Genomic DNA, 26760 nt, shown 5'->3' with positions numbered 1-26760 from the left:
CAGGAAATCCTCCCAGGAACTGATGATGCCACACTCCTCCCACTGATTTCAGCAAGTCATGTGATCAATGCTCAATGTTTTATTAACAACATACTGGGGCCATGTGCCATCTACTGGGCATTTCAGATAATGCAGCCTGTGTAACTTCACAGGGTTACATTAGCATTTAGTAATTATACAAAAAAACTGAGTGAGAAAGACCGCAGATCTATAAGATTAGTCAAAAAGAGGCTAAGCAAGTTATAAGAGCCTCCAAAGCACACACAGAAGAGAGAATAGCACAATCAGTAAAAAAGGGGGATAAAACATTTTTTAGATACATAAATGAGAAAAGGAAAGTACAACAAGGATCAGTTAGAGTAACAACAAAAGAAGGAAGGTATGTTATTTACAGCTGAAAATGAAGGAGAGGGACTTCAGTTAGGAAAAAGGACAAATGAGTCATTTGTTACATGTAAGTTTACAGAGGAAGAGGTTCTATTTCAACTGTCAAAAATAAAGACAAATAAGTCAACTTTAGGCCAGTAAGCCTTACTTCAGTAGTGGGGAAAGTAATGGAAGCCATGTTTAAGGATAGGATTGTTGAACATCTGAAATCACATGGATATAACATTGGATACTTCAGGGAGATCATGCAAAACTAATCTTATTGATTTTTTTGATTGTGTAACTAAAATAATAGATCAGGGTGGTGCAGTAGACATTGCTTACCTAGATTTCAGTAAGGCTTTTGACACTGTTCCACATATAAGGCTTATCAATAAACTGCAATCTTTGAGTTTTGATTCCAATATTGTTCAATAGGTTAGGCAGTGGCTGAGTTATAGGCAATAAAGGGTTGTAGTCAATGGAGTATTTTCAACTTTTTAGTTAACAGTGGGGTACCTCAGGGATCTGTACTTTTTTTTTAAATTCTTTATTTTTGGTACATATAGTCAACTTTACATACGCACTAGCAATGCCCCAACAGCTGTAACTCCTCACGGAGTCCAGCGTCAGATAAGATCCCCATAGGAAAGCATTGCGGGTTTAAATGCGAGCGCGCCTCTGGCCGCGCATGCACATTCGGCTCCACTAGGGAGCTGACGTCGGCGGGGGAGGAGAGGTCACCAGCGCCGAGGGAGCCCAGTGCTGGATTAAGTTAAGTGGCAAAAGGGGTTTTAATATAGGCTCCAAGAGCCTATAGTGCCAGGAAAACGGGTTTGTTTTCCTGGCACTAAAGGATCCCTTTAATGAAATAAAGGATGTCATTTGTGTCTTGCCAAAAGGTAAAGCACCAGGAGCTGATGGTCTTCATTTATACGTAAGTCAATTCTTGCATTTATTATGCAATACAAATACCTCAAGATCCTCAGGTAGAGATCGTCACTGCCCAGGAAGTCACCAGATACATGTGTTCATATCAGCACGGCATATTTGATCAACAGACACAATAATCTACTCAAATATTGTTGCAGTAAGGCTAAATTTAATTTTACCTGATATTATCCCTAAAGCTCACAAAGGCACAGGCAGGCATCAAGTAGAACCTGCTGCTTAATAAATATCTTCCTTTGGGTCAGATCTGATGGAGTACATTCTCTGTTCCTATCTTTGAATATGGGTAAACCCTTCAACAGAAGGCACTGGGAATAACTGAAAACGTGTTAGAGCAATTTGGCTTCCCATTTGGTTTTCTAGGAGCAGTTATTTTATTAAGCACGCTCACCTACAGTGTGTTCATCAGGTCACCTACAGTGTGTTCATCAGGTTTTATCTCGACTACAGTGAAAATTACAAATAGCTCCAGACAGGGGTGACTGTCTGTTACTATTCATCGTAGCTTGAATATTAAGGGTTGTACTATTAAGTTAGTGGAGCAAAAAATAGGGTTATTTGCACATTAAATTATCTAAAGTTTATCTAACCCTCACGCCATAGCTTCACTACATATTCCTGGGGGATATAGGGGCAGCGAGGCACTTATTGGGCTCTCTCTGCACAGTTCCCTCGCATGTCCTACAGTGTGACATCAGCCGGGATATAGCATCATCCCAGCATTGGCGTCAATAGAGGGCACACATAGGACCTGTGCAGGGAGATCCATAACAGACCTCCAAATAAATAAAAAAAAGGTATGTATCAATGTGTTTATGATTGTTCGCACGTGTTGTGCTTATCTTTGTGTGCATATCTGTGCTTATGTGTGTGTGGGGGAGTCTGTGATTTTGTGTATGTCTGTGGTTGTGTGTGTAAATGTTCATAGTTATGTGTGTATGTCTGTGATTGAGTATATGTGTATGAAGATCTGTGTGTATGTCTGTGATTATATGTGTGCATGAAAATCATGTGATGTGTACTAGATTTCTCCTTAATTTGATGTCCTTAAATATGGCAGCCCCAGATAAAGATGGATGGCAAATAAGGGAGTTATCTACTAAACAGCTAAAATATCAATATCTAAGTCAGTCCAGAACAGCCAAATTTGGGTGGCTAATGTGAATCCTGTGCAAATTTGGTGTCTAACGTCAGCCAATGGTGACAGATGGCCACCCCCTCGAGTGGAAACTACTAGTGCCTCCGCAGTTTTACTATGGTATCTTATTTGTGTCCCCCCCCATATATTGTTCCCAGATTATCCACTGACCTTGTGTATCTTTGCCTGATCTCCACTCCCTATAACATTCCTTTAGTGAGATCCTGTATTATAAATATAATAAAACTAATGTTTTATGATGACCATTCCCTCTGTAGGAAGACTGAAAACTGATAAATCAAAGGTTCGAACTATACAGTCCTTGGGAATACAATTACCAGCTAATCTTTTTTTCGCCACAAATTTAGAAAAGGGATCTGCAACAATGACAGATGTTCCAACTGTCATGGCATGGTAGCTTCCATTAAGCTGATTCTGCTTCCAAACATATCTTCCTCTTCTAAGTTCTTCCTATGCCAATTCCTACCATTGTTTTAACAACAGTACAAAAATATATAAACGGTGCCCTGGGTACTGAAAGGGTTAAAACACGTATGACTCTTTATGCACTGCAATTGGTTATTTAAATTGGATTTTTTATTTTAATTATTTGAACAGTTTGACAGGGTGCTGCCATAAGTGCCCTATGGGCACGCTGCCACACCATATAAGACATTTAGGTTAAAATTGTGGCTTTTGTGGCTTTTATCCCAGAACTCCCATCACCCTCAGCCGATCTCTAGAGCATTTTTTATGAAAAGTAACAACAAATTAATTCTCATTTTTTCCCCATACAATTGGCTTTAGTCATTGTTGCTATGGTAGCGTTTATCTTGAATGCAATATCTGCCTCTAATTTAGTGGGCTGAAATAAAATGTTAGCAATTTCAAGCCAAATACAGTATATCCGAATATTGCCAAATAAACTCTTAATTAGAAATCATATTAATGGAACTCTGTAACAACGTTTCTTAATATGTGGAAAAATTTTATATTTTGTTTTGTTTTTTCAAAAAGGAAAAGATTAATAAACCCTTGATGAGAAAATTGGTGGTATTGATACCACACACAAGCAGTAACAATTCAGTATCAATATAATTTTAATTGTGTTGTATCAATAATATATATCATTTTCAAAATGATTTTTAAAATAATATATACGTAAGATATACATGTCAAAGAAGTAGTCATACAGATAAACTAAAAATAATCTAGTAGAATGATGGTGCAGGGTAACATTAGTTAAGAAGACTAGAAAATACCTTCAGCAGATAAGCGTGAAATCAGTTAAAGAAACACTGCAAGCACCATAACCACTACATTAATCTGCAGTGGTTATGGTTCCATGAGTGCCCTGGCACTTGAACAGTTTGATTTCTTACCAGGGGTAAGCTGGACGCCGCTCCTTGACTCCTCTACCATCGCCGGTGATCGATGCAGGAATGTCCGTTAGCTTTCCTGAGCTAAACTCTGCAATGCTTGGCTTAGCTCATTGGCTGAGAGTGTCAAGACTACTAATCTATGGCAAGATTTTTAGTGGGGATGATCCTGGAGGAAATTAATATTACTGGAGACTGGGTTAGCAATTGGGACAATATCAAAGAAGAATTTTATGATCATTAACCAGCCACGAACATGGCTGAGAAATTGTAACTGACAGAGCAAGTCAGTGAACACAGTGGCGTTTAATAAGAGAATGTGGTTTAACCTTGAACGTAGCTAGTGAAATCTGATGTACTGACAAACAGATTAAAGCTTTAGAGTCAGTACAGACTGCAGACTGACAGCGTAAACACTACAATGCAGCAGCATTACGACTGGGCATGTTGAGTGTTTTTATCAACACACCTGCAGCTCACACCAATGAGTAAAACACCAGTGACCACTTTACGGAAGGATATGTCTCCTTAGAACAGATCATTTCTAGACTATATCTGTTAAAAAAAGATATGATTCCTAACAAGAAGCTGCACGCCTTAGAGGTTACATCTTCTTGAGGAACCTACCCTGTTTAGAAATGTACATTGTTTCCTTTTTAGATATATTTTGATATACTTTTACACTTTCTATGGGTTAGATTTTTCTCTGTGAATTGAGGAAGGGTTGTATTCCTGATTCTAGTTTGCCATCATACAGCAAGCAATAAAGAACTACAGTTTTTGAGAGAGATAACGGCACTAACGATTCTTGCTTATCATTGGGATGTAGGGGAAAAAGACACCAAGAAAATGTTTAGATTATAATATAACGCGGAAACATATTGCAAATTTTAAACTGATATAATCTCCATATGTTGCTTTGGTGTGTGAAATGTAATAGTTTTACCAAAGAAAACAGTGTTAAGATCTACGCCCTCAGAACTTGAGTTGTAATTTATTGTGTTGGATGGATAACTCCTCCTTTTTTTTTATAACCCCCTCCCCCCAAAAAGTTTTATATTGTGTTACTTTGTACTATTAAATTAGTTTATTGTTTGTTATGTAAAATAATAACATTGTTTCAATAACAAATATTTGAAAATAAATAACGACACCAGAGAACTCCACACCTGCATGTAAGTGTAGCCTCCAATGCTATATTCACCTGCGATGTAAATGTAGCCTCCAGGCTTTGGCACTTATAATCTGCCTTTTTGGAGCTCAATTTGGCTGATGAGTAGATATTGGTACCCGGAACCTTGCCCAGTGTCCCCTGTAGTCCAGTCAGCCTTCCATGCTTAATAACAGGGAGCAGTTATAGAGGGTGTAAAACTCAGTGTGTCCAAGCTCCTTCAGTGTCCGTGTGTGAGACTGGACAGGACGAGCAAGGGATCATTTTCCATCTGTCCATTAGTAACCTCTCCTACTGGAAATGTATTACATTAAGGAGCAGGGGAAGCTTTGAGTGATGCACACTGTATAACAGCTGATGCGGCTCTGTGAACAATCATAGGAGGATGACTGGACCATAAATGACAAAGATGACAAAGGATAGTAAGTACTTTGTAAATAACCCTCCACACACCATAAACAACCCGTTTCCCTTATCCGAAATGTAATCCCCTGAAAAAAAACCTTTCCTTACGTACTCAAAGCCTAAACCTGAAAAAAACAAACTTTAAATGAATCTTAGTCTTAACTCCTCTTAAACACTAAACACCCCCTATATTCCAATACTAAATTTAAACCCAACTTGTTCCCTAAACTGAATAATTCTAAACACCCTTTATAGCACAACTATGGCTTTTCTCAAGATTTAAACCATCTTAATACTAAACATCCCATGAAATCTAACTCGGGCATTAACCCCTCTCAATCCCTAAACCCCCCTTTACCAGAACCACTTCTAAAATTCTCTTTAAAGAGTTACTCCAAGCATCATAACCACTACAGCCCGGCAAGAAATTGTGAAATTATGTAATGCCTCACATTGTTTACTTCATGTTAACTAAATTACATTGTGGTTTCTATTTTACCCATGACCTGAATGTCCTTTTGAGTTCTCAACATAGTTCTTTTCACTGATAATTTGTAGTATTTTTATTGCTATAGATGAAACAGTAATGATACAACCTTTTTTTTTTTTTTTGGAGATAATGCATTAACCCCTTAAGGACTGAGGCAGTTGTACAAGTTTTTGATCAAAACAAAACGTAAACAAAACCTTGAATTTGCGCTATATGTCTGTTCAGGCGTAATTCACCTCTTTCATATTAAATGCACCCACACTTATTATATATCATTTTGTTCAGGTGAAACAGGGCTTTCATGTCATATCAAATATTTGTATATTAAACATAATTTAATATGAATAAAATATAAAAAAAATTAGACATTAAGAAAAGTTGTTGTTTTATTAGTTTTGCGTGGCATTTTAACTGTGAATGTCACAATACTGTTTACTTTTACTGCAATAAAATACACATATTTGCATTCAGCGATGTCTCACAAGTAAAACAGTACCCCCTATGTACAGGTTTTATGGTGTTTTGGCAAGTTACAGGGTCAAATATAGCACATTAAGTTTTTCAGTTTATACACATTGAAATTTGCAAGACTGGTTATGTTGCCTCTGAGACCAAATGGTAGCCCAGGAATGAAAATTACCCCCAATGTGAAAAAAAGGAAATTCAAGCCCTATATTTGACTCCGTAACTTTTGAAAACACCTTAAAAGCTGTACAAGGGGGGGGCGTGTCTGACTTCCGGCTAGGACGGTCGCATGGGGTAAGAGCTCCTCTCCATACCGAGCCATAAAGCTACTCTAAAAGCACAAAAACAGCCAAAAAAGACCCTTACCGGAGGAAGAATAGTGTGGGCGATCACACCATCACAACGATGTCCCCCTCGAAGCAAACAAAACTAACGGACCCGTCCCGACCGCCGAAAAGAGATAAGCACAAGCCGTCCCAAGATGGCGCCGAAGTAGCTCCCGCCACTATATCTGAGGAGCCTGCTACAAACCCCGATCAACCACCAGGCCCTGATCTAGAAGGGCAGGTCACCAAGCTCTACCTAAAATCCATGCTGCTAGAATTAAGAGCTACCATCCGAGAAGATTTTACCACCATTATATCCGGTATCCATCAGGAAATAGCGGAGCTTGGCGACAGGACGGATCACCTGGAGCAAAAGACCGAGGAACTCTGCTCAGCCCACAACGTAGCAGCAGATAAGCTCCATGCGCTAGAAGCTGACAACGCCAAAATATGGCAGAAACTGGCAGACATGGAGGATAGGTCGAGAAGGAACAACGTGAGATTTCGGGGAATAGCAGAATCTGTCGCAACAGACCAACTTACCCAATATGTCGTCGCCATGTGCGCAGAAATGGTGCCGACGCTCACGGGCACAGCCTGGGAACTGGATAGAATACACCGTCTACCAAGGCCTTCCCGCCTCACGGCGGACACTCCACGAGACGTAATCGCCCGGTTCCACCACTACAAATCCAAAGAGGCCCTCCTCCAAGCGACGAGAACACAGAAAAGCTTACCTCCGCCTTACGAAGGTATTCAACTATATGCGGACCTCTCAGCCCTAACTATGGCCCGTAGAAGAGACTTTGTCACGATTACTAAAACGCTGCGGAATCACAAAGTGGCATACAAGTGGGGTTTCCCCACGAAACTCCTAGTATGGCGCAACGGCAAGCAACATGTCATGACAGACCCGGACCAGGGATTGTCCGTTCTGAAAGACTGGGGCCTCTGGGACCCACAAAGCCCGGCGAAAACGACTGAACCATCTCCACAACGATTTCAACCGGAATGGAAGATGGTGGGACAACACCAACACTAACCCACTATGAGGCACCAGGACAAAGAGACTGATTTAAGGACTGTCACCACACGATGTTCAATGGCGGTCTACTATGATGGCATAAGTATCTAAAATGTTTAATAATGCGTTACTATATGTTAAATATTGATGTTAGGCTACCCCCTCCCACAACCATAACCACAACAATAACGTAGGGAAAGGGTGATAGTACTTAAAAGTCGACACAAACCTATCACCCCCGCCCGCCCGCAGCTATACTAAGGGGGAACTTAATGCCCAAGGAATGCTCATATCTGCGCTCACACCATCGCCCAAACAGTATGCACACGATATGACACGTATGGATCACACGATCACCCCACGGAATCCCCGATCACTACTTACTGTACCTGCCCTTTAGCATGCAACTATACGTGCTTGGGCGCAATCGTTAAATCTATCTAACGCTCACTGGGCCATTACCGGCAATAGGCTCCACTAATGTAAGGCTGAACCCTGCAGATACGTATAACACTATGGGTTATAAATGAGTAAACGTATTCCATGATGTATATATGAAATGTAAGTTCATGGAGTGTCACTCCGCCCCCCGCACTAATATATAAATCCATGCATGTATGGTACCACAGCGACACCTGGTAGCCGGTACCGATCCATCCACCCACCCTAACAATGCGCCCCAAAAAGGTTTCTCGGGGCCTAAAACCCCTAGAGGTGGAAACACTCTCACTCCACTAAGCCACACACCCTATGGACCCCAAAATTATATCAAGGGGCACAATGTCAGGTACATGACCATAACCCGTCCCCTTCAGTAAGTGACACATAGAGTCCGGCGCTCCCATACTATCCACAGAGAGCTCAATAGGACAAAACCTGATACTGCCTGACCTGGGCCCTTTCATACGAAAAGATCTAAGCCACGATCTTAGGAGCTGCTATATGATACGACTAGAACTGCTACCACAGGTCTAAAACACAAAGCGTGACACCGAAGTGTCACACCTCCCCCCCAACTTTTTTGTAAAGCACCCTGAAGTATGTTACGACGGTAACACCGATATCAGACTATATCTTAATGACTCCCACAACTCAGGGCCATACCAATGTTTCAATTGCTGCTCCAGGGGAACCAGTAGAAAATAGAAAAATGATTAATGAAAGCACGCCCTTAACTCTATCACACCCAACGGAGGGTGACAAACAAGCAAATGAAGGAACTCCTAAGTTCAATGACTAAGGCCAAACACAGTACACACAGAAGTACTGATGCTTACAACCCCATAGGTCATGGTATGCAATATGGCGGGAGAGGTCCGGCTAATCCTCAGTTTTTTCGAAAAAAAAAAAAAAAAAAAAAAAAAAAAACAAAAAAAAAAAAAAACAAAAAAAAAACAAAAAAAAAAACAAAAAAAAAAAATACCAATAAATAAATATATATATAAGTAGATAAATAAATAAACATCTATGTTGAAATGTTACATGATTATTTCCCAATAGTAGACACAGTTACGCCCCAACACCCTTCCATATACTAAAAGAGGTGATCAAGACAGTCCTCCTAACGTCCTGATGCCGACTTACAAGGCAATGTAATACTGACCTACTACCTCCTTACATATACATATGTGCTGAATTCTCAGCCTCCATCACATTTCTGGCTCTGGAACGAGCCTACCCCACACGTTCCCACGAAAGGATGGCTACTGGAACTACACAAGTTAAGTTTCCAGCCCATCCATGGGTATACTCTCTTAGAAGAGAGTTTGGTTTATTCTTTATTTGTATAATGTATGTTTTTGTTTATGTTTCCCTATGTTATTCCCTCCTCTTTACCCCCCACAGCCTGCACTCGACTTACCACCCTGGTAGTCACACACCAATTGGTTTTTGGCGCACCACATACACTCGATACCACGCAGGTTTAATTTCACCCCACAGCCTACGCTGGACCCAAAACACAGCACCACAAGTCGCACAACTACCACACCTAGGCATCGACCTCCCATCTCCCGACTAATGGCACACCAATTCAAATGTCTCTCTATGAATGTCAATGGCTTGAATAGCCCTTTCAAAAGACACTCGGCAATGAGAGAAATACACAACTCCAAAGCAGCCATTGTCTGTCTTCAGGAAACTCACCTTTGTATAAAAAAGCCTCCGAAATTCAGCCCTCCTTGTTACCCACAAGTATACCATGCGCTCTCACCCCACAAATCTAGAGGTGTTTCTATACTGTTCCACCAAGACTGGGTATTTCAGCAGTCTACATCATATCAGGATACACAAGGCAGACTATTAATTTTAGTAGGTACAATGAATGGGATCATGGTGACAATAGCCTCCCTCTATGCCCCCAACGAAGCTCAAACCCCCTTCCTGCACAAAGCGCTCAACAAAGTAGAAAAACTCAGGCAAGGCCATACTATTATTTGTGGGGACTTTAATTGTACTTTAGATCCCAAACTAGACATACAAAGAATTCACAACAAGCAGCCTTCACACCAAGCCACATCCCTGAGCCGCAAACTGTCCACTCTCCTCCACACGCACAACCTTTATGACACTTGGCGAAATCTGTTCCCAAGTGGGAAGGATTACACATATTTCTCGCATGTCCACCACGCATATTCACGGATTGACATGTGCTTAGTAGACAACATAACACTTCAAAACGTAGCAGATGTAGAAATAGGCACTAGAACATGGTCGGATCACGCCCCGGTCATCACCACGTTCAAAACCTTATATCCAGTGAGGGGCAGAAGCACATGGAGGTTAAATGAATCCCTTCTAAACGATATCCCACTATCATGCAAATTAACCAAGACTATCAAACTGTTTTACGAAGACCATGCTACAGATGGGACGGACGTCCCAACTCAATGGCTGGCCCTTAAGGCAGTAATGAGAGGTCTACTCATACAAGCGGGAGCAATACGCAAAAAGAGAACCAACCAAACCAGGGAACGCCTTCTAGAGGAGCTCAAACAAACCGAGACTAAAAACAAACATAACCCCTCTAGGAAATTAACTGCCTTAAGTACCCAAATAAAAGCAGAACTACACGCCATGTCCCTACATGCCTTGGAACAGAACATGCGCAAACTAAACTTAACTCACTACATGCAAGGCAACAAGGCCGGCAAATTATTGGCACGCCGACTGAAGTCCCGCAGCCTTCAATCTAAACTCCCATACATGACCTCATCAAAAAACACAAAACTCTACAATCCTCAAGACATAGTAGAGGAACTGGCATCCTACTACGATTCACTGTATAACCTTAGTAGTGCAGAGAACACTCACCAGCCCTCCAATTCGGAAATCCGAGACTTCCTCGACCTAGTAGACCTTCCCTCCCTAACAGAAGCACAAAAAAACTCCCTGCTGGCACCATTCACGGAAGCTGAAATACTACAAGCCATCAAAACACTTCCCAAACACAAAGCGCCGGGACCTGACGGCTTCTCAAACTTCTTCTACATTAAAATGGCCACAAACCTCCTACCACATCTTACAACCCTATTCAACCACATCAAAAACACGGGGAACATCCCGACTGAGATGCTCCTAGCCCATGTAGTAACCTTGCCAAAACCTGGAAAACCCCCCACAGAATGTCCCAACCTGAGGCCCATCTCACTACTAAACGCAGACACCAAATTATATGCGAAACTCCTGGCAACACGTATAAAGCCAATGTTACAAGACCTAGCCTCCCCTGAACAGGCAGGATTTGTCCCATCCCGACAGCCAGGTGATAACACACGACACTTCCTGAATTTAATTCAATGGGCGCATACTTCCCAACAACAAGGCTTACTGCTGGCACTCGACGCCGAAAAGGCGTTCGACCGCCTACATTGGGGGTACATGACAGCAGTATTGTCCAAGCTAGGATTCCCTGAACCATTCCAAAAAAGCATATTAGCTCTTTACTCAAATCCCACAGCCAAAGTTTACAACACCGGGTTCCTCTCGAGGCCGTTCCCAATAACCAATGGCACAAGGCAAGGTTGCCCTCTCTCCCCGTTGATTTTTATATTATGTTTAGAACCACTTATCACACACATAAAACAAATGAACGATATCAAAGGGATTCATACCCCCTTAGGACCCATGAAAATTGCACTGTTCGCGGATGACATCTTGCTGTTCATCACTGAACCCTCTCACTCCCTCCCCCATCTCCTACACTTATTAGACAATTACGGCAAAGTGTCATACTACAAAAACAACGCAAAAAAATCGCAGGCCTTAGCGATTCGTCTACCTCATGACGAACTACTATCCCTCCGAGCCAAATACCCCTTCGACTGGCGCAAATCCTCAATCTCATATCTGGGCATCCAGCTACCTACTTCACTCTCTTTAGTCACTAAAGTAAACCACGACCCCCTTGTGCAAAAATTGGACCTCCAACTTAAACAGTGGGACGACAAAGGGGCCTCATGGCTAGGTCGCATAAGCACAGTTAAAATGATGATATTACCACACATCCTATACCTCTTCCGCACCCTCCCAATAGCGATCCCAAACACAATAATAAAAAGACTCCAATCTACGATTAACGCCCACATATGGAAGAGGAAACCTCCACGAATTACACAAAGATTAACATGGAGGCCTTTCTCAGGAGGGGGCCTTGGCATTCCAAACATTCAGCTATACTATAAGGCAGCAATCCTGGCACAGGGCATATCAATTCTAGAAAACAAAACACCTCCCTTATGGTTAGCACTGGAAAACGCCTGCATGCCAAGAAAAACGGTGGCCGATGCCCTATGGGCACGCCAAGACCTACGAACGAAAAACACCTCCATACTACCCCCAACGGCGAACCTACTTCGCATATGGGATCAAACATTGCCCCACTTAGACATTTGTAAGGATCTTTTGTACGCAGCGCCCCTAAAAACACTCATGCATCTTACACCAGACTTAAACCTTGATCAGTGGACAGAGCACGGCATACACCGTATTAGCACCCTTCTCGACAAGGAGGGAGTAATACCATATCCAACCCTACAACAATCATTCAACCTACCATCAAAGGAACTATTTACATATCTCCGCATAAAGAATATACTACAACTTCACAAATTACATAGAGTCAGGCCCACAAGACCACCACCATTCGTCCTCAAATGCCTAGGCAGACTACCAAACACCAAAACACTTTCCTTATGTTATAATTCCCTCATGAACGCAGGGTCTAAAGATACACCCTCCTACTTAAAAGCGTGGGAGAAAGACCTGAACATACAGGTAGACCAAGCCTCTTGGACGACAACATTGGGCCAGATAAAGAGAGCTACACATAGCGTAAGCCACAGAGAAGCGATTTGCAAACTAGCAATGAGGTGGTATCTAGTACCTGCACGTTTAGCACATATCTACAAGAATACCCCCCCAACGTGTTGGAGGTGCCACAGTGAAATAGGCACGCTCCTCCATATGTTTTGGTCCTGCTCGATCATAAAAAAATTCTGGTCCGAGGTGGAAATACTTCTAGTACAGAAGTTACACATAACCGTACCAAAGTCACCGGAAACCTACCTCCTGCATATCCTCCCACACTCTCTTAGGGAAGACGAACTACACATATTCACCCATTGCCTCATTGCGGCAAGAACGGCAATAGCCTATAGATGGAAAACACAACTTAGTCCTAATCTCTCAGAAGTTATCACTCGCATTGACACGACGAGTAGGTATGAACAGATGGCCAGCCGTCTTGACAATAGGGAACATACATTCTCTGCACGCTGGCACAGATGGGTTCAATTCAGAGCTCAACAGGAGCCTCCCGAGAACATTCCACCACACACCAGTAGCTAACCGCTCCACAGATAGATCTCTACCTCGAACTGGGCAGACGACCCCCCCGTCACTCACAGTTTATGTTGATGTTTAAATCTTAAGTACATGTATTAATCTGCCCACAGCAATAAGGATCAAATGTCACAATATCTCTGTATGTTACAATATCTACCTTGCAATGTATTTACATGTATTTGGACTCGCTGTTGCTCCAGCAGAGGCCCGCACATACTTTGAATACTTGATCTGCGTTATCAAGAACCAATGTTGACTTCAATAAAAGGCTGTATTCCCCCCCCCCCCCTCCCCTCTTCCTTTCTGTACCCCATTATCCCCCATTTTGTGCTGCATATGTGAAAAAATGTCAATAAAAAATTAGACATTGAAAAAAAAAAAAAGCTGTACAAGGGGGGTTCTGATATACTCGGGATAATTTGTTGAGCACAAATATTAGTGTTTCAAAACAGTAAAATGTATCACAATAATGATATCTTCAGTGAAAGTACAGTTAGTGTGTAAAAAAAGCAAAAAAATTGCATTTTCACTGACGATATCATCGTTGTGATATGTTTTACTGTTTTGAAACACTAATATTTGTGTTCAGCGAAGACTCCCGAGTAAAACAGTAACCCCATGTACAGGTTTTATGGTGGTTTGGCAAGTTACAGGGTCAAATATAGCACATTACATTTTTCAGATCATACACATTGAAATTTGCCAGGCTGATTATGTTGCCTCTGAGACCAAATGGTAGCCAAGGAATGAAAATTACCCCCGTATGGCATACCATTTACAAAAGTAGACAACCCAAGGTATTACAAATGGGGTATGTCCCGTCTGTTTTACTAGCCACTTAGTCACAAACACTGGCCAAAGTTAGCGTTCATATTTGATTGTGTGGGAAAAATATTAGGGAGTTATCTACCAAAAGGCTGAAAGACCTAAATTGGTCTTTAAGCCACATTTACTAATACTAAGTAAAAATTACTGTCATGGTACCTGCTACTCAGACCTCCTTCTCCTCCAGCAATTTTGGCACTTTGGACGCCGGATGCGATAGCCCCGCCCCCTTTTATGATGCAGCGCTATGCCGCCGACGTCATGACGTCACGACCCGCCGAAAATCTCAAACTAGGACGTTTTGGGGGCGTGGTCATCAATTAAAGAAGCAGGGTATAAAAGGTACTCACTTACAGTGAGTCATTGCCCTGTCGTGGTTTCAGCTTGTCTGTTCCCTCAGTGCGTTTATATTGATTGTTTCTTCGTTTATTGACTTGTCTTGTATCCTGACTTTACTTACCTCTCCTGTCCTTGTACTCGGCTTGGCTTTCGCTTACCTGTCTTCTCGTTCCCTCGACCTCGGCTCGCCCCTGACCATTCTCTATTCGCTTGACGTTAGTCCAGCCACTCTACACGTCTTTATAGTTTTTAGTACACTGCGTGTTGGATCCCTGTCTTGATCCTGACAATTACTTAGTATTAGTAAATTTTGCCCCTACTTTAGCAAGAGCATGTGAAGAGTTGTGTAAAATAAATAAATAAATAAATATATATATATATATATATTTTATGTTTTTTAAGAATGGGCCTATTCCATGGGCATGGGCCTGGAGCTCTAGCTCCATTAGCCCCTATGTTAATCCGGCCCTGAGTGTCACCAGGGAACAAAGTAAGGACCACGTTATAGGACTGCCCAGCAGAAATTGAGATGGTTTGGAGGCCTCCACATGGGAAAATAATGTCTGGGCCCATTACCTCAAAAATGCAGATTTTCCTGGATCCTCATGATTTAAATAATGCAATGAAAACAGAAGATTTTAAGTTACCGTATATACTCGAGTATAAGCCGAGTTTTTCAGCACATTTTTTGTGCTGAAAAACCCCAACTCGGCTTATACTCGAGTCAGAGTCTGTATTATGGCAATTTGCATTGCCATAATACAGACTGGGGGCTGTGGGGGCTGCAGAGAGATGTTACTTACCTTTCCTGCAGCTCCTGTCAGCTCTCTCCTCCTCCACCGGTCCGTTCAGCTCTTCTGTCAGCTCACAGTGTAAATCTCGCGAGAGCCGTGGCTCTCGCGAGATTTACACTGGGAGCTGACCGAGGTGCTGATCGGACGGCGCGGAGGTGGAGAGAGCTGACAGGAGCTGCAGGAAAGGTAAGTAACATCTCTCTGCAGCCCCCACAGCCCCCTCCTACACAGTGCCCATCCACTGGACCACCAGGGAAGGAGAGCCCCCCTCCCTGGCCAGCTAGCAAGCAGGGAGGGGGGACGAAAAAAATGCATATATATATTAATAATAATAAAAATAAAAAATAATAATTAAATAAATAATAATAATAAAATAAAAAAATAATAATAATAAAAAAAATGTAATGAAACAAAAAAAAATATTAAAATAATAATTAAAAAATAAAAATGCCCACCCCCCACCAAGGCTCTGCATCACACTCTGCATTCACACACACACACTGCATTCATACACACACACTGCACTCACACACATCATTCATACACACACACACACAGCATTCATACACACACACACACACACACACAGCATTCATACACACACACACACAGCATTCATACACACACAGCATTCATACACACACTGCATTCATACACACACTGCATTCATACACACACTGCATTCATACACACACTGCACTCATACACACACACACTGCACTCATACACACACACACACACTGCACTCATACACACACACACTGCACTCATACACACACACACTGCACTCATACACACACACACTGCACTCATACACACAGCATTCTCATACACACACACTGCACTCATATACACACTGCATTCTCATACACACACTGCATTCTCATACACACACTGCATTCTCATACACACACTGCATTCTCATACACACACTCTGCATTCTCATACACACACTCTGCATTCTCATACACACACACTGCATTCTCATACACACACACTGCATTCTCATACACACACTGCATTCTCATACACACACACTGCATTCTCATACACACACACTGCATTCTCATACACACACACTGCATTCTCATACACACACTGCATTCATTATATACACACACTGTAAATAAATATTCAATTAATATAATTTTTTAAGGATCTAATTTTATTTAGAAATTTACCAGTAGCTGCTGCATTTCCCACCATAGTCTTATACTCGAGTCAATAAGTTTTCCCAGTTTTTTGGGGTAAAATTAGGGGCCTCGGCTTATATTCGGGTCGGCTTATACTCGAGTATATACGGTACTATTGAAGAGATCATGTCACAATTTGCAGATGCTACATACTTCAGCAAATTGGATTCTTTGGCAATTGAAATTGGATGAAACCAGTTCAAAAGTGTGTATGTTCAACTCACCATATGCCAGATTATTGAGATTAACATTTGGCATTGTATCTGCCCCCGAAGTATATCAGAAAACCACCAATTCTGTTACCCACATTAAAGATTTATTTTCTTTATCAAATTTTAAAAATTTTGACCAATTAAAAGATTTTATTTAAGCATTTTAGACGCCAATACACATTGGAGAGATTGGTATCAATAATTAGTGACCATATTAAACAATCCAACCAGGATATGAATAAAAGAAAATTGTAAATGTCAGATTTATAAAATGTTCATCTACCCTATGCTGTAAATCTCTTGAATGTTTCCCCCAATTTTTCTTCTGTACCCCATCCTACATGCCTTAATAAAAGAAAGAATGACAAAATAAAATGTTCATCTATCGGATCCTGGTCGGAAATGCATCATATCCGTGTGTAATACACTTCTTGCTGGAGAAGTAGGTCCCAAGTTGGACTGTATGTTGAAGTGGAAGAGTGAACTGGGTGATGTATCTACAACAGAAGAATGGCATAATATTTTATTGGCATTAAAAGGTATCCCACATTGTATTAGTCATTTGGAAAATCATTATAAAATAATTTACAGATGGTATCTAACCCTGTCCAGCCTCTTAAAATTAAATCTTGCCACCAGTAACATGGGTTGGAGAGAAATATGGACGGGTGGGAACACTAATTCATATTTTCTGGTCATGTCCCAAAATTAATAAATATTGGCAAGAGATTTTCAAATTGATTGATACAATTACTGAATTCCATGTACATTTAACCCCAGAATTGTGCTTATTCGAAAAATACCCTGAAAATTATCTTATGGTAAGAAAATCATACTAGGCCACCAAATAATATCTGCCACTTATGTAATTTGCCAACACTGACTGTCTCCATTCATCCCATTCAAGTTCTTCAATCAGTATTTGAAAACATAAAATGTGAACTAGTTCTTTGTACTCCATAAAATACTACAAACAATTTAAGATATTAATGGATATTGTGGGATATTTTGGGAAGGAGTCACTCTGCTATGTTCAACTACGCCACATAGTCACTGTGCTATGTTCGGCTATGCTACATAGTCACTGTGGTTGACTACATTGGCCACGTACTGCTACGCTATGTTTTTATTTTGGGTCCATGCAATCCACTATGTTCGACCAAGCTTCCATTACCTTATGTTAAGCCTTGTTTAGCCATGCTACCTGTCAGTAGGCATCTACATTTCATTGTGTTATGTCATCAGTTAGTTCCTATGCAGGTAAGCTTCTACTGTGTGTAATTAAGGCCATAAGCAACTTTATACTGTCATGCACATGGTACATTTTATCTGTTGCTTCATTGTGATATTTACCTCCACAATAGGGTGTTTTGTGGATGTGGACCTCGGTGGCTCGTACACTGTACTAAATGGTTTTGCTAATGTGGAACTTTGTCAGACACAGAGATAGCAAGAATGTAAAAATTGACTTTCTTTCTTTCTCTATTTTTCTCTGTAGACTACCATATCAACAAAGGATGCTTTATGATTATATATATTATCTTATTCGTATATGGCAACTACATTGCACTGTGCATATTTTTACTAATATCAACACATATCTATAACTATATTCCTTATGTTTTAGGAGTGTATCATTTATACCGATGTGTTTTTGAGTACGACAGGCCATTTCTGTTTTCTTTTCAAGTTGTTCTTTTGTCAAGATAAAAATATAATCTATTTTGTTATTTTACAAGTGGGGTTATAGTGTTTTTTAGTATGCTTTGTCCTTTCTTGTATGTGAGTAGAGATGAGCGAACCCGAACTGTAAAGTTCGGGTTCGTACCGAACATTACGATTTTTTGACCCCGAACCCAAACCCGGACATTTCAGTAACTGTTCGGTGTTCGGCGATTTAATGACACATTTTGAGAAGCTGCAGGGCAGCCTCTGAGCGGTGGGTGGGGGCCCTAAATAAGAATGATGGGGGGACCTACTGCCCTTCCCCCCGGGCCCTACCCCTGCGCGGCAGGTGGCGGCCCTACATAACAATGAGGGGGACACCTACTGTCCTCCCCCCTGAGCGGTGGGTGGGGGCCCTAAATAAGATTGAGGGGGGAGGGCCTACTGTCCTCCCCCTGGCCCCACCCCTGAGCGGAAGGTGGGGGCCCTACATAACAATGAGGGGGGACCTACTGTCCTCCCCCCCAGCTCCCACCCCTGAACGGTGGGTGGGGACCCTACATAACAATGAGGGGGGACCTACTGTCCTTCTGCCCTGGCCCCCACCCCTGAGCGGTGGGGGCCCTAAATAAGAATAGGGGTGACCTACTGTCCTCCCCCCCAGCCCCCACCCCTGCACGGCGGGTGGGGGCCCTAAATAACAATGAGGGGGGACCTACTGTCCTTCTCCCTGGCCCCCACCCCTGAGCGGTGGGTGGGGGCCCTAAATAAGAATGAGGGGGGACCTACTGTCCTCCCCCCTGGCTCTCACCCCTGCGTGGCGGGTGGGGGCCCTAAATAACAATGAGGGTGGGGACCTACTGTCCTCCCTCCCGTCCCCCACCCCTGAGCGGTGGGTGGGGGCCATAAATGAACCCCCCCCCCTTCCAAGGTGACTAGGAGTCCCCAAGCCCCTAGTCACCCCCACCCAAAAAAGTTATCCCCTACCTATACCCCTCACCCTAAAAAAAAGTGAGGGGGGAATAAAATAACTAGTCTGTAAATTAAAATAAAACTTACCATTTGATGTCTTCTTTCTTCTAAAATCTTCATTTTTCAGCCCCAAAAAAGGGCAAATAAAAAACCATAATACCCGTCAAATTTAAAATAAAATAAAAAATCCGAGCGCGGCGGGGCTAAGCACCAGGACGGAGCAGACGCCATCTTTCAGAGCTCCGGGCCCAAAACGGACTAATCCGCTCAAAAATAATAGACTCAGGCCCCATCGACAACCGGTGAAGGGTGCAATAGGTGTACGAGCACACGAGCAACGTATCCATGCCCTTCACCTACGACTCGAAGGCCAAATCAGCCCGCAAGCTCCGGAAGACACCCAGGCCTCACGACCTGAGGAAGGCCGCGGAATACGCCGAGGCCTTCGCGAACTGGGCCTGGCACTCACCTCCGTCTGAAGACGACCTGCCTGCACCGACAATGGGCCGCACGAAGCCCAAACCACAAGCGGGCCCACAAAAGGGGAGAGATATAGGCGAAATGCTCTCCGGCTCGACAAAACAGACGCCTGCGGAACGAGCGGACGACGAGCACACCAAGAATCCACCAGAGGACGAAAATGGCCGACCCCCCAGTAGGCATAGCGGCTCCCTCCAGTCGCTCCCAGGGGAACCGGTGCACACACAATCCTCCGATCCCTCAACTAAGCAAGATATATCCAACCTCTACGACCGCATTAAAAAACTATTTGATGCAGACATCGCCCTAGTGAAGGAGGAAGTACAAGCCATCACAGAACGAGTCCGAGCGACGGAGGAGGATGTCACCGACCTCAAGAGAGGCCTACTAGCCTTGGAGGAGACAACACAGAAACTACAAGCTGCCCACAGCAACACGATTCTCAGACTGGACTCCCTCGAGGATAAAGGCCGGGAGAAAAACCTGAAAATCCGGGGGGTCCCAGACACAATAGCGTCAGAAGAGCTGCCCCACCTTACTAGACGCCTAATAGCCTCCGTGTTGCCAGCAAAAACGGCCAAAGCGATTGAGCTAGATGGTGTATACCGCATAGCAAAATCTCCCAGGGCACCCACAGCCTCCTCGAGAGATATCATAATCCGTTTCCACACGTACGCTGACAAACAGAGACTCCAACAGGCACTGCGGGACAAAACACCTCTCCTCTTTGAGACACACAGCCTGACCTTCTATCAGGACCTTACCCGCTCCACGCTTCAATGGCGGCAAGCCATGAGACCCATCACGAAGAGGCTCCTAGAAGCAGGCATGACATACCGCTGGACCGCCCCAAGGGCCCTAACAGTGACACTGGAGGACAAGACCTACAGAGCTACGGCACCAGAAGAGGCACCACAGTTCCTGGCCTCACTCGGATTAATGAATAGACCCCCGGAGGAGCAGAGAGACCAACCCGAGCACTCATGGGACATTTCGAACATTAGACCGAAACGCAGGGACCTGACTTGTAATATGCTAACTAACTCATATTTGATGTTTACTCATATTGGATGTTTACTGAAGTTTATGAATCTGTTTATCTGTTGACCCAGTTTAACATGTACTCAACACACCATAGATAGGACACCCACAGACCGCCCACACGCCACAGAGGCAAATTAACTCTGACCAGAACGTATCGTACTGACCACAGGGAACCGCACAGACGGTAAGCTTAAGAACAGGCCCACCCACACATACAGCAGCATTCCCCCCCCCCCCCGCTAGCCCCACGTTAAGGGGCCCACATGATGTTACACACGGCGTACAGGGACACCCATACCCCACCCCCAATCCCCTCTAAACCGGACTGCCCAAGACGCCAACTAGGGCGGAAAGGTTAACAGAGACCAAGAGACCTACACAAAACTACTCCACACGACGAACTAGCACAAGGCTCCCGGGACTAACCCCAGCTCTCCGGGGAACACACTCGCCACAAACACCCTGTCCAGCCCGCACCATCAGGCTAAAGCAGCCACTCAACACCCACACCCAGGATCACCAAACAGTCTCATATAGGCACCTTCCCAGACAAACCCTCGAACTCAAACGAGACTGACCTACTACTCAGACTCATGTCACAAACCTAAAAAAGTGCTTTGATTCCACTTGTCAGGCAATTTTCTATGAATATATGTATATGTTTACACTCATTGTGATGGCAACAAAGTTTAACGTGTTACTGAAACTATGCACAACGAAAATAAAGAATTAAAAAATAAAAAATAAAAATCCGAGCGCAAAAAAAAACTGACGAAAAAGGAAAAAACCTGACGCTAAAAAATAATAAACCATTTTCACCCATGAGACTGAGCTCTGCAGGGCGGGGGGAGGCTTATAAACATTCTGATTGGTTGGTTTAATTCAATCAGAGTGCTCTTTGTCATTTTACACAGGTGGGGAAGTTCTTTGGAATTTGCCCACGCTGTGTAATTTGACTCATAACACTCTGATTGGTGGGCTTGAAATCCATCGAATCAGAGTGCTCTGTCATTTTCCAAAGAACTTTCCCACGCTGTGTAAAATGACACAGAGCACTCTGATTGGTTAGATTCCAAGCCCACCAATCAGAGTGTTATGAGTCAAATTACACAGCGTGGGAAAATTCCAAAGAACTTTCCCACGCTGTGTAAAATGACAAAGAACACTCTGATTGGCTTAAACCAACCAATCAAATTGTTCTTAGTCTAATGGCAGGGCGGGGCAGATGTCGTATTCCTTTTGTCAAGCCGCTCCTGAACAACAAACAACGTCAGAAGCGTTCAAAAGTGTTGGGGACTTTCACAAGTAGAGATGTCCCGAACGGTTCGCTGGCGAATAGTTCCTGGCGAACATAGCTTGTTCGCATTCGCCTCAGATGGCGAACATATGCGATGTTCGGTCCGCCCCCTATTCGTCATCATTGAGTAAACTTTGACCCTGTACCTCACAGTCAGCAGACACATTCCAGCCAATCAGCAGCAGACCCTCCCTCCCAGACCCTCCCACCTCCTGGACGGCATCCATTTTAGATTCATTCGGAAGCTGCTTTTTTTTTTCTTTTTTAGATAAAAGTGTGTTATATTTGAGCATGCTAGGCTTAACGTGCATATATCATGGCTAGTTGCACTGAGGGCAGAGGCGGCTCTAGACTTTATGAGGCCTTAGGCGAAACGCAAACATGAGGCCCCACTAACAAAAAAAAGTGTCACATATACACATTGATGCACTGTCTACCTGTGGATGTGCCTGAGAGTGTGTCTGACAGAGAGTATCCTTGTGTGTGTGAATGTATGTCTCTTAACATGTTTGCGTTTTTGTCTGAGACCCTATGTGTATGGGGTAGCTGCTTGAAGTGTGTTGTGTGTATGGGGGGGGAGAGGCGGGTGATGGTGAGAGGGGGGTGATGGTGAGGGGGGGTGATGGTGAGAGGGAGAGGGGGGTGATGGTGAGAGGGAGAGGGGGTGATGGTGAGAGGGAGGGGGGGTGATGGTGAGAGGGAGGGGGGGTGATGGTGAGAGGGAGAGGGGGGGATGGTGAGAGGGAGAGGGGGGGTGATGGTGAGAGGGAGGGGTGATGGTGAGAGGGAGGGGGAGGTGATGGTGAGAGGGAGAGGGGGGGTGATGGTGAGAGGGAGAGGGGGGGTGATGGTGAGAGGGCGGGTGATGGTGAGAGGGAGAGGGGGTGATGGTGAGAGGGAGAGGGGGGTGATGGTGATAGGGAGTGATGGTGAGAGGGGGAGGGGGGGTGATGGTGAGAGGGAGAGGGGGGTGATGGTGAAAGGGAGAGGGGGGGTGATGGTGAGAGGGAGAGGGGGGTTGATGGTGAGAGGGAGAGGGGGGGGATGATGGTGATAGGGAGAGGGGGGGTGATGGTGAGAGGGAGAGGGGGGGTGATGGTGAGAGGGAGAGGGGGGTGATGGTGAGAGGGGGGGTGATGGTGAGAGGGAGAGGGGGGTGATGGTGAGAGGGAGCGGGGGGTTGATGGTGAGAGGGAGTGGGGGGTAATGGTAATGTGAGAGTGAGAGGGTGGTAATGTGAGAGTGAGAGGGGGATAATGTGAGAGTGAGAGGGGGATAATGTGTGAGTGAGAAGGGGGGTAATGTGAGAGTGAGAGGGGGATAATGTGAGAGTGAGGGGGGGGGTAATGTGAGAGTGAGAGGGGGGTAATGTAAGAGTGAGAGGGGGGTAATGTGAGAGTGAGGGTAATGTGAGAGTGAGAGGGGGTAATGTGAGAGTGAGAGGGGGGTGAGGCTGAGGGTGGTGGGAGGGTTATGCTGAGGGTGGTGGGGGGTGATGCTGAGGGTGGTGGGGGGGATGCTGAGGGTGGTGGGGGGTGATGCTGAGGGTGGTGGGGGGGGGTGATGCTGAGGGTGGTGGGGGGTGATGCTGAGGGTGGTGGGGGTGGTGATGCTGAGGGTGGTGATGGGTGTGATGCTGAGGGTGGTGAGGGGTGTGATGCTGAGGGTGGTGAGGGGTGTGATTCTGAGGGTGGTGAGGGGTGTGATGCTGAGGGTAGTGAGGGGTGTGATGCTGAGGGTGGTGGGGGGTGTGATGCTGAGGGTGGTGGGGGTGGTGATGCTGAGGGTGGTGGGGGGTGATGCTGAAGGTGGTGGGGGTGATCGTGAGGCTGAGGGTGGTGGGGGGTGAGGCTGAGGGGGGTGATGCTGAGGGGGGTGGGGGGTAAGGCTGAGGGGGGCTGGGGGTGCGACTGAGGGGGGTGATGCTGAGGGTGGTGGGGGCTAGGGGTGGTGAGGCTGAGGGTGGTGGGGGGTGGTGAGGCTGAGGGTGATGGTGAGGGTGGTGGGGGTGAGGCTAAGGGTGGTGGGGGCTAGGGGTAGTGAGGCTGAGGGTGGTGGGGGTGAGGCTAAGGGTGGTGGGGGCTAGGGGTAGTGAGGCTGAGGGTGGTAGGAGGTGATGCTGAGGGTGGTGGGAGGTGAGGCTGAGGATGGTGGGAGGTGAGGCTGAGGGTGGTGGGAGGTGAGGCTGAGGGGGGCTGGGGGTGAGGCTGAGGGGGCTGGGGGTGAGGCTGAGGGGGGCTGGGGGTGATGCTGAGGGTGGTGTGAGCTAGGGGTTTTGATGGTGAGGGTGGTGGGGGTGGTGAGGCTGAGGGTGGTGGGAGGTGGTGGGGGCTGGGTGTGGTGATGGTGACTGGGGGTGAGGCTGAGTGTTGTGGGGGTGATGGTGAGCCTACCTTGATTTCCCTGGTGGTCCAGTGGGCTCCCTGGTGGTCCGGTGGCCACTGCTCCCGGTCTGCAGCTCCGCAGAGCTGCAGACCGTGTAGTCTCGCGAGATTTCAGAGCGTTGCCGTGGTAACCCGCGGCAATGCTCTGATTGGCCAATTCTCGCGAGTCACATGGTCTGCAGCTCTGCACACTGCGGAGCTGCCGACCGGTGTCTGCGGTGGCTGGCCGGGCAGCCAGGAGGGGCCTCGCACCCGGCGGCATACCGGGCAAGCCGCCGGGCCCCCTCCTGGTGTCAGGTCCTCGGTCACAGACCGAGGACCTGACACACTCTGCCCACAGGCGGTTTAGGCGGTCGCGAGGCCACCGCCAGCGCGAGGCCTTAGGCGGCCGCCTAAACCGCCTAATTAGAGAGCCGCCTCTGACTGAGGGTATGAGTATATAGCAGTACATTGTTGTGAAAGATGGCTGTCATGTTTAGGCTTGCACGTTATCAACTGTGTATTTATATCAGCAGCTCCACCACTAGTTATAAATCAAGTGTGAGTCGCCCCATGAGATGAGACTAGTGAATAACATAATACATGAACGGTTAAGGTAAAGGCATGTAAGGAACTACGACAATAAACTCTTTAGGAGGTGAGATAATGACATGTTTAAACGCTTGCTACTTTACGATTAGTTAATGTGCAGAGAGCAGTTCATGTGATCAAAGGCATGGTGTGGAGGATCGGCTATAGTGGGACATGCTTGGCAGGCTGCTGTTTACTGCTTGTGCTCATCCGATCCCTTCTGGGCGCCAGGTGCAGACCCTGCGAGTCCCTGATACCTGGAACAACAAAGGCAAGTCTCTGGCTGAGTGCCGGGTTCGCGGCTTGAGGTGGTGGAAGCTTGTTTTGTCGGGTGGTCGGATCTGTCCCGGTGGTGCTTCACGTCCGGTGCGAGATTGTGATGGCTTAAGGTGGAGGCGAGTGCTTGACGTGGGGTAGGCTCTGCATTTCTGTTTGTGCCTCCGGTCCCGTCTTCGACGCCTTTTGCGTTGGTGGATTTTAATGGGGACTGCTTCGCTTAGCTGTGGTTAGCTTGTTGGGGCTATGGTGAATTCTTACCTGACCACCTTGGCCTGTGGCTATCTGCAAGGGTGAGCAACATATCTGCGCTACAGACTCCCAACTCAGGTAAAACCCTGACAGACGGATCCTGGACATAGGCTTCAGATGTCGTATTCCTCTTGTCAAGCGTCTTACCTGGGCTAAAGGAAAACAGACCTGGTCTCTTGCTCAGTGGTCCAAAGTCCTCTTTTCTGATGAGAGCAACTTTTGCATCACATTTGAAAACCAAGGACCCAGAGTTTGGAGGCACACACTGCAAGATGCTTGAAGTCCAGTGTGAAGTTTCCACAGTCTGTGTTGATTTGGGGAGCCATGTCATCTGCTGGTGTTGGTCCATTGTGCTTCATTAAGTCCAGGGTCAATGCAGTCGTCTACCAGGAGATTTTGGAGCACTTCATGCTTCCTTCCGCAGACGAGCTTTATGGGGATGCTGACTTAATTTTCCAGCAGGACTTGACACCTGCCCACACTGCCAAAAGCACCAAAGCTTAATTCAATGACTGTGGGATTACTGTGCTTAATTGGCCAGCAAACTCGCCTGACCTGAACCCCATAGAGAATCTATGGGGCATTGCAAAGAGAAAGATGAGAGACATGAGACCGAACAATGCAGAAGAGCTGAAGGCCGCTATTGAAGCATCCTGGTCTTCCATAACACCTCAGCAGTGCTACAGGCTGATGGCTTCCATGCCACGCTGCATTAAGGCAGTAATTGCTGCAAAAGGGGCCCAAACCAAGTACTGAGTCCATATGCATGCTTATACTTTTCAGAGGTCTGATATTGATCTATGCACACTTCTTGTTTTATTGATTGCATGTAATATTCTAATTTACTGAGATTGTGGATTTGGGGTTTTCATGATCTGTAAGCCATAATCATCGCACC

This window comes from Pelobates fuscus, chromosome 1 (assembly GCF_036172605.1).
Source record: "Pelobates fuscus isolate aPelFus1 chromosome 1, aPelFus1.pri, whole genome shotgun sequence".
Classification (NCBI taxonomy): domain Eukaryota; kingdom Metazoa; phylum Chordata; class Amphibia; order Anura; family Pelobatidae; genus Pelobates; species Pelobates fuscus.
This window is presented reverse-complemented; position numbering follows the sequence as displayed.